At 40.7% G+C, this 14,063-nt stretch overlaps 1 pseudogene; it reads right to left on the reverse strand.

Moving 5' to 3' along the window:
• Nucleotides 1-1,588: 1,588 nt before the first annotated feature.
• Nucleotides 1,589-12,542, reverse strand: LOC105505573 (annotated as a pseudogene).
• Nucleotides 12,543-14,063: the final 1,521 nt, after the last annotated feature.

A 14,063-nucleotide genomic window follows, 5' to 3' on the forward strand; every position in this document is an offset into this window, starting at 1 on the left:
AAGGGTTCAACTTGATTCTTTTACGTGTGGATATCCAATTTTTCCAGCACCATTTGTTGAAGACACTGTCGTTTTCCCAGTGAATGCTCTGCAAACCTCTGTTGAAAGTCAATCAACCAAATATGCAAGGATTTATTTCTGGGCTCTGTATTCTGTTCCATTGACATCTTTGTATATCCTTATGCCAGTGCTGCATTGTTTTGTTTTGTGGTAGCTTTGTAGTATATTTTGAAATCAGGAAATGTGAGAGTTCGAATTTTCTTTCTTTTTCTTGATTGTTTTGGCTTTGTGGGGCCCCTTGAGATTTTATATGAACTTTAGGATGAGTTTTTCCATTTTTGCAAAAATCACTATTAAGATTTTAATAGGAATTACACTGAATGGAGATTGCTATGGTTAGTATTGTCATCTTAATAATGTCAAGACTTATCATCTCTGAACAAAGGATGTCTTTCCATTTATTTAGTCTTCTTTAATTTCTTGTAGCAATGTTCTGTAATTTTCAGCATACAAGTTTTTTGCTTCCTTGGTTAAATTTATTCCTAAGTATTTTATGTTTTTTGATGTTAGTGTAAATGCAATTTTTTCTTCATTTTCTTTTTTAAATTGCTCATTGTTAGTATATAGAAATGTTACCAATTTTTTGTATGTTGATTTTATATCCTAAACTTTGCTGTATTTGCTTGTTATTAATAGCCGTAACAGGTTTTGTGTGTGTCTGATCTTCTGCATATAAAATCATGTCATCTGTGAACAGAAGTGGTTTTATTCTTCCTTTCCTTTCTTCCTTCTTTTTCTTGCCTAATTGCTTCAGTTAGAACTTGCAATACTGTCTTGAACATACGGCCAAAAATGGAAACCCTCGTTTTGTTCCTTATCTTAGGCTAAAAGCTTTCAGTCTTTCACCATGGAGTATGATGCTGGTGGTGCATTTTCATATATGGACTGTACTATGTTGGGAAAATTTCTTCTTACTCCTTATTTTTTAGGCATTTAAAAAATGGGTGTTGAATTTTGCCAAATGCTTTTTCTTCATCAATTCAGATGATCATGTGGGGTTTTGTTGTTTTTTTCTCTTCATGCTATTAATGTAGTGTATTACATTGATTTAGTATCATATGTTGAACCATTTTTACATTCCAAGAATAAATCCCACTTGGTCATAGTGTATATTCTTTTTAATATGTTGCCAAATTTGGTTTGCTAGTACTTTGGTAGGCACTTTTGTATCAATATTCATAAGGAATATTGGTCTATAGTTTCTTTTCTTGTAGTTTTGTTTTCTGGCTTTGGTATCAAAAGTAATGCTGGCTTTATTGAATGTTAGGAAGTGCTTTCCCTTCAACTTTTGGGAAGAATTTGAGAAGCATTGGTGTTAATTCTTCTTTAAAAATGAGTAGAATTCACCAGTAAAGTCATCTGCTCCTAGGCTTTGCTATTTTTTTTGTTTCATTTTCAAAATGCATCACTTTATTTTCCTTATAAGGCAGCCACACATTAAGCACGTGACAGTCACCTGATTTCTTCAGTGAGCCCCCTGGCTTCCACGAGCTTTCCTGGAGCCTGTGGCTAGAAGAGTCCTGAGATTTCAAATATTAAAGCTTTCTCCACAGCCACAAGTTCCTGTGATGTTTGGGTGATTGAACAGAAACTCACTGGACAATTTGTCTTCATTATAGTCCATTTCTGTTCCTAGAAGTGTTAGCTGTGCTTTCTTTTCGATGAATACTCTGACTCCATCTTGAATAACTTTTTCATCAGAATCTCCTTTTGTCTTTGTATATTCTAGAGTATAAAAAAGGCCATTACAGCCCCTGGTTTGGACACCAACATTTACACCTACATGCTCAGGCTTATCTTTAAAGTTGTTTTATCTTGTTTACTGCTTAAGGCGTCAGGGTGAGGGCAGTCCTGGTGGGCTGCAGTTTGCTCTTTCTAGTTTTTTTAGTTTTCCTAGTTTTTCTAGTTTTTTAGTTACGTGGACTAAGGAAGCCGACATCTTTGCTGTCCTGGAGCCCTGGTACCTCGGAGCCCGGCTGCCTCAGCCTGTCTCCATGGACACGGCGGTGCACTCCTGGGCTTTTCTTTCTTGGAGGTTTTTGATAAGTGATTCGATATCCTTCCTAGTTATAGATCTAATCAGGTTTTCTATGTCTCTGTGAGTCAATTGTGATAGATTTTATGTTTTATAGGAATTTTTAAATGTCACTACTTTATCCAGTCTGTTGGTGTATAATTATCCATCATATTCTCTTTTATTCCTTTTTATTTCTGTAAAATTGATGGTAATGTCCCCACTTTTATTTCTGACTTTAGTTATTCGAATCTTCTCTCTTTTTTCCTTAGACAATGTAGCTAAAGTTTCTCAATGTTGTTGTTTTTTTGAATAATCAACAATTCATTTTGTCTATTTTTCTGCTCTGTTTTTTTAATTTCTGCTCTAATCTTTATTATTTATTAATTATGTTCCTTTTGACAGCTTTGGTTTTAGTTTATTCTTCTTTTTATAGTTTCTTAAGGCATAAAGTTAGCTCGTGAATTTGAGATTTTTCTTCTTTTTTAATGTAAGCCTTTAAATCTATGCGTTTTTTCCTAGCATCACTTTTACTGAATCCCATAAGGGATTTTTAATTATAATTTTTTTATTTTAGATTCAGGGGATACATGTGTAGGTTTGTTACAAGGGTATTTGTGTGATGCTGAGGTTTGGGCTTCTACTGACCCCGTTATCCAGACAATAAACACAGCACCCAATAGGAAGCTTTTCAGCCCTTGCCCCCTCTCTTCTTCTCTCCTTTTGGAGTCCCTGGTGTCTGCTTTTTCCATCTTTATGTCCATGTGTACTCAAGGTTTAGTTTCTACCTCTAAGTGAGAACATGAGACATTTGGTTTTCTGTTTCTGCATTAATTCACTTAGGATAATGGCCTCCAGCTTCATCCATGTTGCTGCAAAGGATATGATTTTATTCTTTTTAATGGCTGCATAGTATTCCATAGTGTATATATGCTGCATTTTCTTTATCAAATCCATGACTGATGGGCAACTAGGTTGATTCTGTCTTTGCTATTGTGAATGGTGCTGTGATGAATGTATGAGTGCAGGTGTCTTTTTGGTAGAATGATTTATTTTCCTTTGGGTATATACCCAGTCATAGGATTGCTGTGTCACATGGTAGTTATATTTTTAGTTATTTGAGAAATCTCCAAACTGCTTCCTACAGTGGCTGAACTAATTTGCATTCCTGCCAACAGTGCATTTGCAGTCCCTTTTCTGTGCAACTTCACCAACATCTGTCATTTTTTGAAGTTTTAATAATAGTCATTCTGACTGATGTGTGATGGTATCTCATTGTGATTTTGATCTGCATTTCTCTGATGACTAGTAATGTTGAGTATTTTTTAATATGTGTGTTGGTCACTCCTGTGTCCTCTTTTGAGAAGTGTCTGTTCATGTCATTTACCTACTTTTTAATAGGGTTATTTGTATATTGCTTGTTGATATGTTTAAGTTCCTTACAGATTCTGGATATGAGTCCATTTCCAGATGCATAGTTTGCAAATATTTTCTTCCATTCTATATGTTGTCTGTTTACTTTGTTGATGGTTTCTTTTGCTGTGCAGACTCTTTAGTTTAATGAGTTCTCACTTGTCAATTTTTGTTTTTGTTGCAATTGCTTTTGAAGACTTAGTCATACACTCTTTGCTAGGACAATGTCCAGAAGGGTATTTCCTAGGTTTTGTTCTAGGATTCTTATAGTTGAAGGTCTTACATTTAAGTCTTTAATCCATATTGAGTTATTTTTTGTATATGGTGATAAATAGGTGTTCAGTTTAATTCATCTGCATATAATTAGCCAGTTCTCCCAACACCATTTATTTAATAGCAACTTTTCCCCAATGCTTACTTTGGTTGATTTTATTTAAGATCAGTTGTTTGTAGTTGTGTAGCTTTATTTCTGTGTTCTCTATTCTGTTTGTTGGTCTATGTGTCTATTTTTTGCCAGTACCATGCTGCTTTGGTTACTGTAAACATATATAGCTTGCAGTTATGCATCCAATAGGTTTTGATATGTTGTGTTTCATTATCATTTATCTCATTTCTTTCATTACTACCTTCTTTTGTATTTAGTTGATTTTTTGTAGTGATACATTTTGATTCCCTTCACATTTACTTTTGTGTATATTCTATAGATATTTTCTTTGTGGTTACCATATGTGGTTACCATATATAACCTCCTAAAGTTATAACAATCCAATTTAATTACCACCAACTTAACTTCAATCACACACAAAAACTACTCCTACATAGCTCCATCCTGCCCTTCATGTCATTAAGATCACAAATCATAAATGACATGTTTAAACATTGTGTGCCCAATAACATGGATTTATAGTTATTTTATTCCTTCTTTTTTTAATCCCAGTAGAAAATAAGTTCAAAATTATAGAAATACTGGCTTTATACTTGCCCACGTATTTACATTTACAGAGATCTGCAGTTCTTCATACGGCTTTGAGTTACTGTATAGTTTTCTTTAATTACAACTTCAAGGGCTCCCTTTAGCATTTCCCATAGGGTAGGTAATGAACTCCCTCAGTTTTTGTTTATCTGGGAATGTCTTAATTTCTCATTTTTGAAAGACAATTTTTATGCATATAAAATTCTCAGTTGACAGGTCACTTTTCTTTCAGCACTTTAAGCTATCTGCCCATTGCTTCCTGAGATCCAAAATTTCTAATGATAATTCTGCTGATAATCTTAGGGAGCATTCTTTGTATGTTATGAGTTGCTTCTCTCTTGCTACTTTCAATATTCTTTCTTTGTCTTTTGGCAGTTGATTATAATATGTCTTGGTACGGTTCTCTTTGAGTTTATCCTACTTAGAGTTTGTCGTTCGTCAGATTTCGTGAATTTGTGCATTCATGTCTGGCATCAAATTTGGGAAGTTTTTATCCATTATTTTTTTTCAGTTTTCTTTCTTTCCCTTCCTTTCTGTCTTCTCCCTATGGGACTTCCATAATGTGTGTTTGTCTGCTTAATGGTGTCCCACAAGTCTCTTAGGCTCTGTTCACTTTTCTTCATTCTTTTTTCTTTCCATTCCTCAGACAAGATAATTTCAATTGTCTTGTCTTCAAGTTCATATATTTTTCTTGTGCCTGTTGAAATTGAATCTGCTGTTAAATACGTCTAGTGAAGTTTTCATTTCAGTTATTGTGCTTACAGCTCCAGAATTTCTGTTTGTTATTTTTTAAAATTTTGATCTCTGATTATATTGCCATTTTGCTCATCTATCATTTTTCTGTTTTCCTTTAGTGGTTTGCCCATGTTTTCCTTTAGTTATTTGAACATCTTTAAAACAGTTGTTTTAAGATTTTTGTGTAGTTAGTCTGATGTCTGGGTTTCCACAGGGATGGTTTCTGTCAATATTTTTTTTTTTCATTTTTTACTTGAGTGAACCATGTTTTCCTGTTTCTTTGTATACCTTGTGTTTTGTGTAAACATTGAGCAGCTCTCTGTTACAATGTGATAAGTCTGAAAATCAGAATCTTTTCCTTCCCCAGAGGTTACTGTTTTTTTTTTTTTTTTGTAAAAATTGTTGAAGCCTGTGGCATCCATTTCTGAGAGGTTTTCAGACTGTTTTCCCAAGACTATTCGTTGTCATATGTAATCACTGAAGTCTCTATTCCTTTAGTTTGTGTTCAGCTAATGCTTTGACAGAGATTTCCTTGAATGCTAAGGGCTCTTGCAGTCTTCAGATTGTCTCTGTGCTAGAGCACTCTTTCAAGACTAACAAGGCTTATTCAGAGCCTAAGGATCAGCTTCAGGTGAAAGCCTAAGGCATTCTTCGGACTTTTTGAGCCTGTGTCTTGCCTGGGCATGCACATGGCTTTCTAAATTCTCTCATAACGGCTGCTTTTGACTGTCCTAATCTCCCAAAGAGTGTTACTCCAGCTTCTCATCTGGGCCTTAGATGGTCTACTCTATGGCTCCACTCAAAATCTCTTGCCCAGACCATGAACCTATAGTGATCTTGCAGCTTTTATTAACAGTGTCTACTTATTTTTCCAGCTGTGTTCTGAGTAATGTAACAGAGACTAGTGAGTCAGTCCTGCACTTATCTCCCAGGCAGTTTAAAAGAGATGTGTATAATAATTTGCAAGTAGTATCTGCTCTGATTCTTCCAGTTTGCAAGGAGGAAACTGGAACAAGGCTGGCTGCTGTGTTTCAAGACAAAGACTGCTGCCACACTGGGGAGAGGATGGGGCCAGGGTGAGTTAAAACACAAAACTTCCCTGCCATTTTGAAGATGACTTTTTCTTGAATGGGCCTTCACTTGATTGTTGTAAACATTTGACCATTTTCCAGTGCTGTGACAAAATTGGTTCAGAACGTTTCTAGGTTTTAAAAAATGTTTCTGTGGGGAAATGCAAATTAGGAGCTTCCTACTCTCTCATTTTGCTGATATTCCAGTGTCAACAAAATCTTTAATCATGTGTATTAACACATAGATATTCTCATATCTATTTTGCCTGAACACCTCCTCAGATCTTTGTGGAATGAAGTAGAGAATAAACATGTAAACCCTTGGACAGGCTGCTATGTATCCTGGGACCATCTGCAAGGACACTCCACTGCAGGTGCCTAATCAGACTTCAAACTGATATTTTTGCTGAGAAGTTGAAAGAGGGAGATTGGAAAGGGGCCCAAAGTCCTTCTGGAGGAAAACTATTGTGAGGGCATGTCTCTCCTTTCCTTAGAAACTTTACTCAAACCATTTTAAATTCTTCACAGCTAGTTTACCAATCTGGTGGAAACTTCGATTTTAGTGTTACTAGTTTTTACCCATTTGTGCTGTAACACACATGTATGTTATGAAGTGGGCAGAGGGAGGATGACTAATTATTTTTCCTTGTCCAAAAGGGCAGAGAAATTTTCCCCTCACTCTGTCACTCTCCCACATTGATCAATCCCCTCTTTACCTCCCACTCTAAGAAACTCAGTACTTGGCCTCATTATTCCCTCTAAGGAGCTCACAGTTTGGTGAACTCCTTCCAACACCCTCACAATCTCTTGTGAGGCAGGTCTTTCCACCCACCCTTCCTCACCTGCTGGTTTTAGATCTCAAGGGCTTTACATTTAGGATCAGCCTTCTAGTTAGTTGCTGAGCTGGAGAGAGAACAGAGCTTGGTGGCTTCCAGTTGGCTCTAGTGCCACCTGAGTCTAAGTCAATTAAACTCCCACTATGACCAAGGATGGTGCCCAGCACTTTCCTTTTGAAACGTGTAATGCAGAGAACCCTGAGAAAGTTGCACTGAAGGAGGAAAAGTCAATCAGATGGGCTCCACCTTTCCTGTTATTCCTCTTTTCAGTGCCCCATCTGCTGCCAAGTAGCAATGTGGGAGCTTTTGAAAATGAGTTTTAAATGGAAGAACTAATGGAAGAAAAAGTAGACAAGGAGAAAGGGTAAAGGAAGGAGGATACCCTTTCTAACAGGTAGCTCCTCTTTCCTCTTGACCTGACCTTGTGAGACAGTGAGCCCAAGGAATTTCTGGGGTCACACTTTGGCATTGTGACCTGAAAATTAGACAGACATGGAGTGGGTGTGTGAACCATTGAAACAAGTGAGAAAAAAACCCTAAGCCTGTAGAGGACAGCTCCCAGTGCTGCAGGGACACACTTCCCAGATGAGGACTGGTCGCAGTGAGTACTTGCAGGACCTCAGTTTGCATCTTTCAGTCCCAGCCCTCCCGGGGAATCAGAGGAGGGAAGGAAACCTCCCTAAGATGTTTGTCTGATCAAGGCTGCAAGGCCTTCTGGTTTTCAATTATGAAACAAAGGCATTTAAAATTTTCTCTCCTCACTTTCTCCGAGAGCCAGGTTCTCTTTCCTGGGACTATGGGAAAGAGGAGCTGCTCCAAGCCCAGAGGATGTGCATGATGACTCAGACGGCAGTGGCAACTGGGAGATTTTTATTTGATTTGGTCCCACTTTCCCATTTCACAGGTGGGAGAGCAGGCTCAGAGACTGAAGTGGTTTTTCCAATTTTACAGAGTAAACTTCTGTTGAGATGACAGGCCAGACTGCTGATAGCAGGCCAGGCATGTATGCTGTCTGATTAGTGCATCTATCTTCCCCTCTACTCCTGTATCTTCCCACACAGTAGCCCCAGTCAAATGAATTAGCTATGAGGCCAACAAACCCATGCCTTGCTTTCCTGCAGACTGAACAAGGTAGGGGCACATCTCTACCAGAAAACTGGGCAAAACCTCCTGGTTTAATCAGGCTGATTTTGGTGCACAATCTCAACTAAAGGGTGAAGTTGTTTCCTTTTCTTTAGTAGCTGATGTTGTCTTTGCAAAGAAATAAACCAAAAAAACTACAGACAGAGCTTCTGCTAGTATGTCAGTGCCTGACCGAGCAACCGATTTGTACACTGGTCAGGTTTGGCTACTTATATGTGTAAGGTCTTTCCCCACAGGATTCGTATACAGACAAGTGAGTTTGCAAATCCTAGCTCCTCTGTGTGTGATGGAAGGATTTAGAAATTCCAGTTGGGGTGTTCTGCTGTGAAAAATTTATCAAGGTAGGACTAGGTCTAAACATTTAACTGAAAAACGGGCCAGCAAACAGAAATACCGTATGTGAATTTCCTATTTGCTCCTTAGCTCAGGATTACTGGTGGTTTCATCCTTACTCCACAGTACACCCCTCCCATCACTTTTTCATACTCATTTGAGTACAGAATTTGTCAAAACTGATTTAAAAACTATGACTCAGAGCACAGGGCCAGCTACCTGGGCACGGGACAGAGGGTCCTGCACTTGGTTTAATGCTTGGATGTTGTTGTCTTGAAATTCTTAGTAGTTTTTGGACAGGTGCCTATATTTTCATCTACCACTGGGCTTTGCAAGTTTTGAAGCTGGTCCTGTTGGGATATATGACTTCCAATTTCAGCTCAAACTTGTGTTGTGACTTTGGCCAAACTTTACTCTTTTTGAGACTCTGTTTTCTCATCTATACTCGCCACAAGGGCAGTGGCTGCAGTAGTTATTTGCTACTAAATTCTCAGCCCTTACCATGGTGCCTGACACATGTAAGTGTTCAACAAATACTTGTAGAATAAATGAATTAATATCAAAGAAAACTTGCTGCTTAAAATTTGGGAAATGATGCTGAATTGCAGAAGTGCATTTCTTAAGAGCTATAAAGACAAACATATTGAATGGCCATTATGAAATAAAGATGATGGCAATATCGCTGATCATCTATTTCCTGATGGCTACTCTGGTAATTTACTAAACAGTGGATACGGAGAAAAGAAAATAGTCTTCAGTAGATATAGCCGGGACTGATGCCAGACATCTCATTAAATCTTATAAATTCTTCATCTTTACATAAGCGTGCATGGAAAAAGGCTTCTCAAGCCATAAAGAAAGCTGCAAATAAAGCTCTGGATATTGCATTTCAGGCCAAGGTCTAGTTCAAATGCAGTCTGGGAAAAGTCCCATTTGGAAAAGCTATCTGCTTGCAGAATTTTATTCCCCATTAGTACTTTGGTATCACTCAAAACACAGGCAGAACTAAAAGCTGGGCCTGGAAAGCAAGAGGACTTCTCGTAAGGTTGCTTCCAGGCAAAAATGTGGGTTTGGACTGGATAAAAACTAAACGTCAGCTCCAGCAAATCTGGGAGGCATTCGGTAAATGGCTGAATTGGACCCTGCCTCAAGACTTCTTGATTATTTTTTTTTTTGCCCCCCTTTCCTGCCCCAGGGTGTGTCTCAGAGATGGAATTCAGGGTGAGCTTTACTCCTGAGCTGCTGGGGGATGTGGGCACAACCCCACCTGAGATGTGAGCATGGAGCTCTGGTTAAAGCATCCAAGCTTTTGAGCTTCAGGGCTATAGTTAGAAGGGGAGGTCAGAGATCACAGTAGCTACTGATTATTTCTCACTTACCAGGTGTCATAAGTTTTTCATGTGTATCACGTTTAATCCTCAAGACCCCTAAAGGAACTGTTATTACACTTGTTTTAAAGGTGTGGAAAATGAGGCTCAGGTAGGTTAAGTAATTTGACTTAGTTGATGCATTTATCAGTGGTAGATCCAGGATTTGAACCCAGATTGCTCAGGGTCTAAAGTAAGGGCTCATTCTCATCTACTATTTGTCTCTTTGATTTTGGGATTGGCCATGGCTTGCCAATGGAATGTGGGTGGGCATGATGTGGGCACTGGTTCTAAAAGTGCTTGCCATGAGAGCATGAGTAACCACTATCCCTGAGGCTCAGCCCTGGCTGGGAGATGTGAACAGACTGGAGCCAGCTATGAAGCCTGGAGAATCTCTGAGCTGCGGGGTCATTTGTTACACAGCACCATTGCAGCAATAGCTGATTAACACAGCTTGTTTTTTCACTGGGAAAAGACAATCAAGAAGATATATGTATCAATTCAATAAATGTTTATTGATTACTCTGTGCCAAGTACTGGGCTTGGTTCTGGGGAACACAATAATCAATGGGTCAGACACATGCTTCCTTAGTCTCGTTTGCTGATTTATCCTTCTCTTCCTGACTTATAAATGTTATTGTGAAGGTTCCATTCTAGACCCTCTTATGTCTCTATATTCTTCCCAAATAATCCCATCCATGTATGTCCATGGCTTCAATTCCAACCATGTCTGTAGCTCTCTCTTCCTTTCTGAGCTCTAGATTGGCATAGCGAATCCAATTTTAACTGCCTGCTTTCCTTCGCCACTGGGCATCTATAGCCCCTTTCAAGTTCAACAATTCCCAAGCTAAACTCATGTTCTTCCTCCCCCAGAGCTGGGGCGTCTCCTCTCGGTAACCACAGAGGAAGTCCTGTTCCCATTATCTGCTGTCAGAGTAACTCATACTTGTCCTTGGTAGGGCTTACCAAGGTTAATTAATTAAGTGCAACAGTTTAGATCATTAATTGCTTGTCTTCCTCATGAGAATGTAAACTCCTCCAGAGCATCCACAGATCTGTATGTGATTGTGGACACTCACCTATGGAATAAGGTTCAAACTCTCACAGCTTTCAAAGCTCACTGAAATCTGGTCTCAACTTACCATCAAGCCTTCATTTCTCTGCTCAGGCAACTAACACCCTTTACCTACTGTTGCTTTTTCCCTGGATAGGGAAACACACGCACTTGTAGGAGGAACGTGGCCTATCACTGAAAATGCACCAAGAAGCTGGTGTCCTTGGCCTCACCTGCTGGCTCTGAGGAGCTGCCCATTCTGAGTCCCTTCTTCGGGGACAGAGTACTGTGGTGTTCCTCTTTACCACACTGTCTTCCGTTATCCCCAGCCCTTTCTCCTCTAGCCTGTCCCTCCCACTTTCCAAACTATCGCTGTGCAACAAAGAAAGAGAAAAAGGAAATGAAGCAATTGAAGTGGAATTGAATCCTGGAAATCTGCAGTTGCAGAAGGAAAGGTGGGGCTGTGTGCTCCAACCCCCTTGTGTCAGAGTTCATGGCAATCCCCTGGGGCTGGTTCTTTACCTTTTATCCTTTTAAAATTTTAATGTACTGCAGATTCTAACCTTCTTATCCATTCCTGGAAATCCCCCCATTTTACTTCTTTTCCCAATGGGCCCATTTAAATCTTGGCTTTGCCATTAGCAATGCTTGAATCTGAACAGCTTTAAGGTAAAGTGATCCCTGAAATGGTTCAAGTTAACATTTTCTTTTGTTTCAAAATTTCTGGCTTATTTTTTCCGGTTAGGACCCCAGCCCAAACCCCACATTTCAGATAGCACATCTGAGCTGCAGTCTCAGAACAGTGAGCTCATGTGCTTGTGTTTGTCTTGGCTCGGCCCACCTGACCTAGGCAGGGACTTGGTGTGTATGTAGGGGAGTGGGGGAGTGGGGGGTGGGTAAGGGCGATAGATTAGAGCCATAACGACAGCCCAGTCCTAGCCCTTGTTAAGCACAAGGCCGGCCAGCCTGTGGGGGCTCCAGGACCTCCTTCAGGGAAGCCCAGCAACACCTTGTTGGTCCCTTTTTGGCCCTGATTTGCACCTCCGTGGTCTTTAATATTGACTTATGTTCTTTTTTCTTTTTTAGAGACAAGGTCTCATTGTCATCCAGGGTGGGGTGCAGTGGCACAGTCATCGCTCACTGTGGCCTTGAACTCCTGAGCCCAACCAACCCTCCCACTTCAGCCTCCCAAGTAGCTAGGACTACAGGCCCGCACCACCATGCCTGGATAATTTTTGTTTTTTGTAGACACAGGATCTCACCGTGTTGCCCAGGCTGGTCTCGAAGTCATGGCCTCGAGTGATCCTTCTGCCTCAGCCCCCCGAAGCACTGGGATTACAGGCTTGAACCACTGCACTTGACCCTGGCTTATGTTCCTCTTCTGCACAACCAGGACAATGGTGGTAGGTGGTTAGAGACAGTCTGAGCAGATGAGGAGGCAGACGAAGAAGCTGATGCATCCCCGAAGGTCTCTCTGCCCATTCTGGTGGGCAGATGTCATGGCCGTCCCCAGGGTCCAGCCCAGGCCTTTGCTCATAGCCCATTTAGCGCCTGCCAAGTACAAGTCTCCCAGATGTATAGTAGAACCTGACTATCACTACCTAGCTGTCCTTTTCCGTGGAATCTGCCTTCCCACCCCAGTCGGGGTCTTCCCTGACATCCATACACCTATCTAGAGCCCTCTGCTGCTATTGCCAAGGAACCCCCAGAGCCCCATGGAGGCCCTTCTTGCCCCTTTCCCCTAAAACCTCTGCCAGCTCCACAGTAGCAGGGGCCTCATTAGCCAGTCTGAGAGTGAAGCAGCTTCGTTGTCTGGGGAAATACCTGAGGTTCGTTGTCTCAAGCTGACAAGATTAATGACATGGGCACACACTCACGGAGTAGGTTTAAGGAGTGGAAAGAGAGAGGGAGAGAGAGAGAGCTCCCTCATGCAGAGGAAGGGGGCGCCCAAGAGGGTTTCTAAGTTTGGGGTGGGATGCAGTTGATTATACAGAGGGGCTTGAGGAGGCGGTGTTTGGTTTACATAGGACTCAGGGGATTGGTCTGACCAGATGTGCCATTTACATAGCCCTCGAAGAAACTGGCCCTCCCACCCTAATCTTTTATTATGCAAATGTGGCCTCAACCTGGTGGCGCCATGACACCTGCACAGGTGACAACAAGGAGAGGGAGGGGAAGTCACCATGTTGGAATGTACTTGACTTCCAGGTACCGCTGCTGGCACTTACATATGTGAGCTTCCAGCTTGCTCATCTATGCTTGCAGCTTGGCTGTTCAGGCTGCTTTCTGTTAGAAACAAAATGGTCTGGGGGCTGCTTTTTATTAAAAGGAAAATCCACTGAGAACTGTTTACCCACGCTAACTGCCGAAAATAATTTCTTAATAACTCCTATATGATTCATGATGGTTCTATAGACTCAGGGTCTCAGGGCCCAGAGAATTTGGGAGCCCATGGCGCCCAAGCCTCTAATTATCAGGTCCTGAGGGCAGTTAGGGATAACTGCATTTAGGCTGGGGATATAATGCCATTCCTACTGCAGTTTGAAATTTGTGGGCTGGCATGGAAAGCCATTGCATGGGACCTCTCACACAGCACTCAATAAACCCTAACAAACCTCATGATAACCTGTTTCTACCTGTGGGACCATTTGTATCTTTCATGGAACTCTCTGGAAATACTCAGAGATCTTCCATGGAACTCTCTGGAAATACTCAAGTACTAAAATAGAGATCTTTGTAAGGGCCACTGCTCTTTAGTCTGGGCAACGTAGCATGATCTCGTCTCAAATAATAATAATAATAATAATAATAATAATAATAATATTAGAGGTCTTAGAATCTAAGAGTGGAGTTCTGACCCTGGCTGTGTCATGGCACAGTGTGACTATATCATGCACAGCTGCTCTGGGTCCTGCTTTTAAGACATGTGCAATGAGTGGCTTGCCTAGCATTGCTGGTTTTCTAATAAACCCTGGCCACACAGAGATGCCTGGGGAGGAGGAAGGGAGGGAGAGCTCTGTGTCCTCCTTCCAGCTCCTACAGAATAATCTGTCTTAATCAGGCCT

Source organism: Colobus angolensis, unplaced genomic scaffold (assembly GCF_000951035.1).
Source record: "Colobus angolensis palliatus isolate OR3802 unplaced genomic scaffold, Cang.pa_1.0 Scaffold126, whole genome shotgun sequence".
Classification (NCBI taxonomy): Eukaryota; Metazoa; Chordata; class Mammalia; order Primates; family Cercopithecidae; genus Colobus; species Colobus angolensis.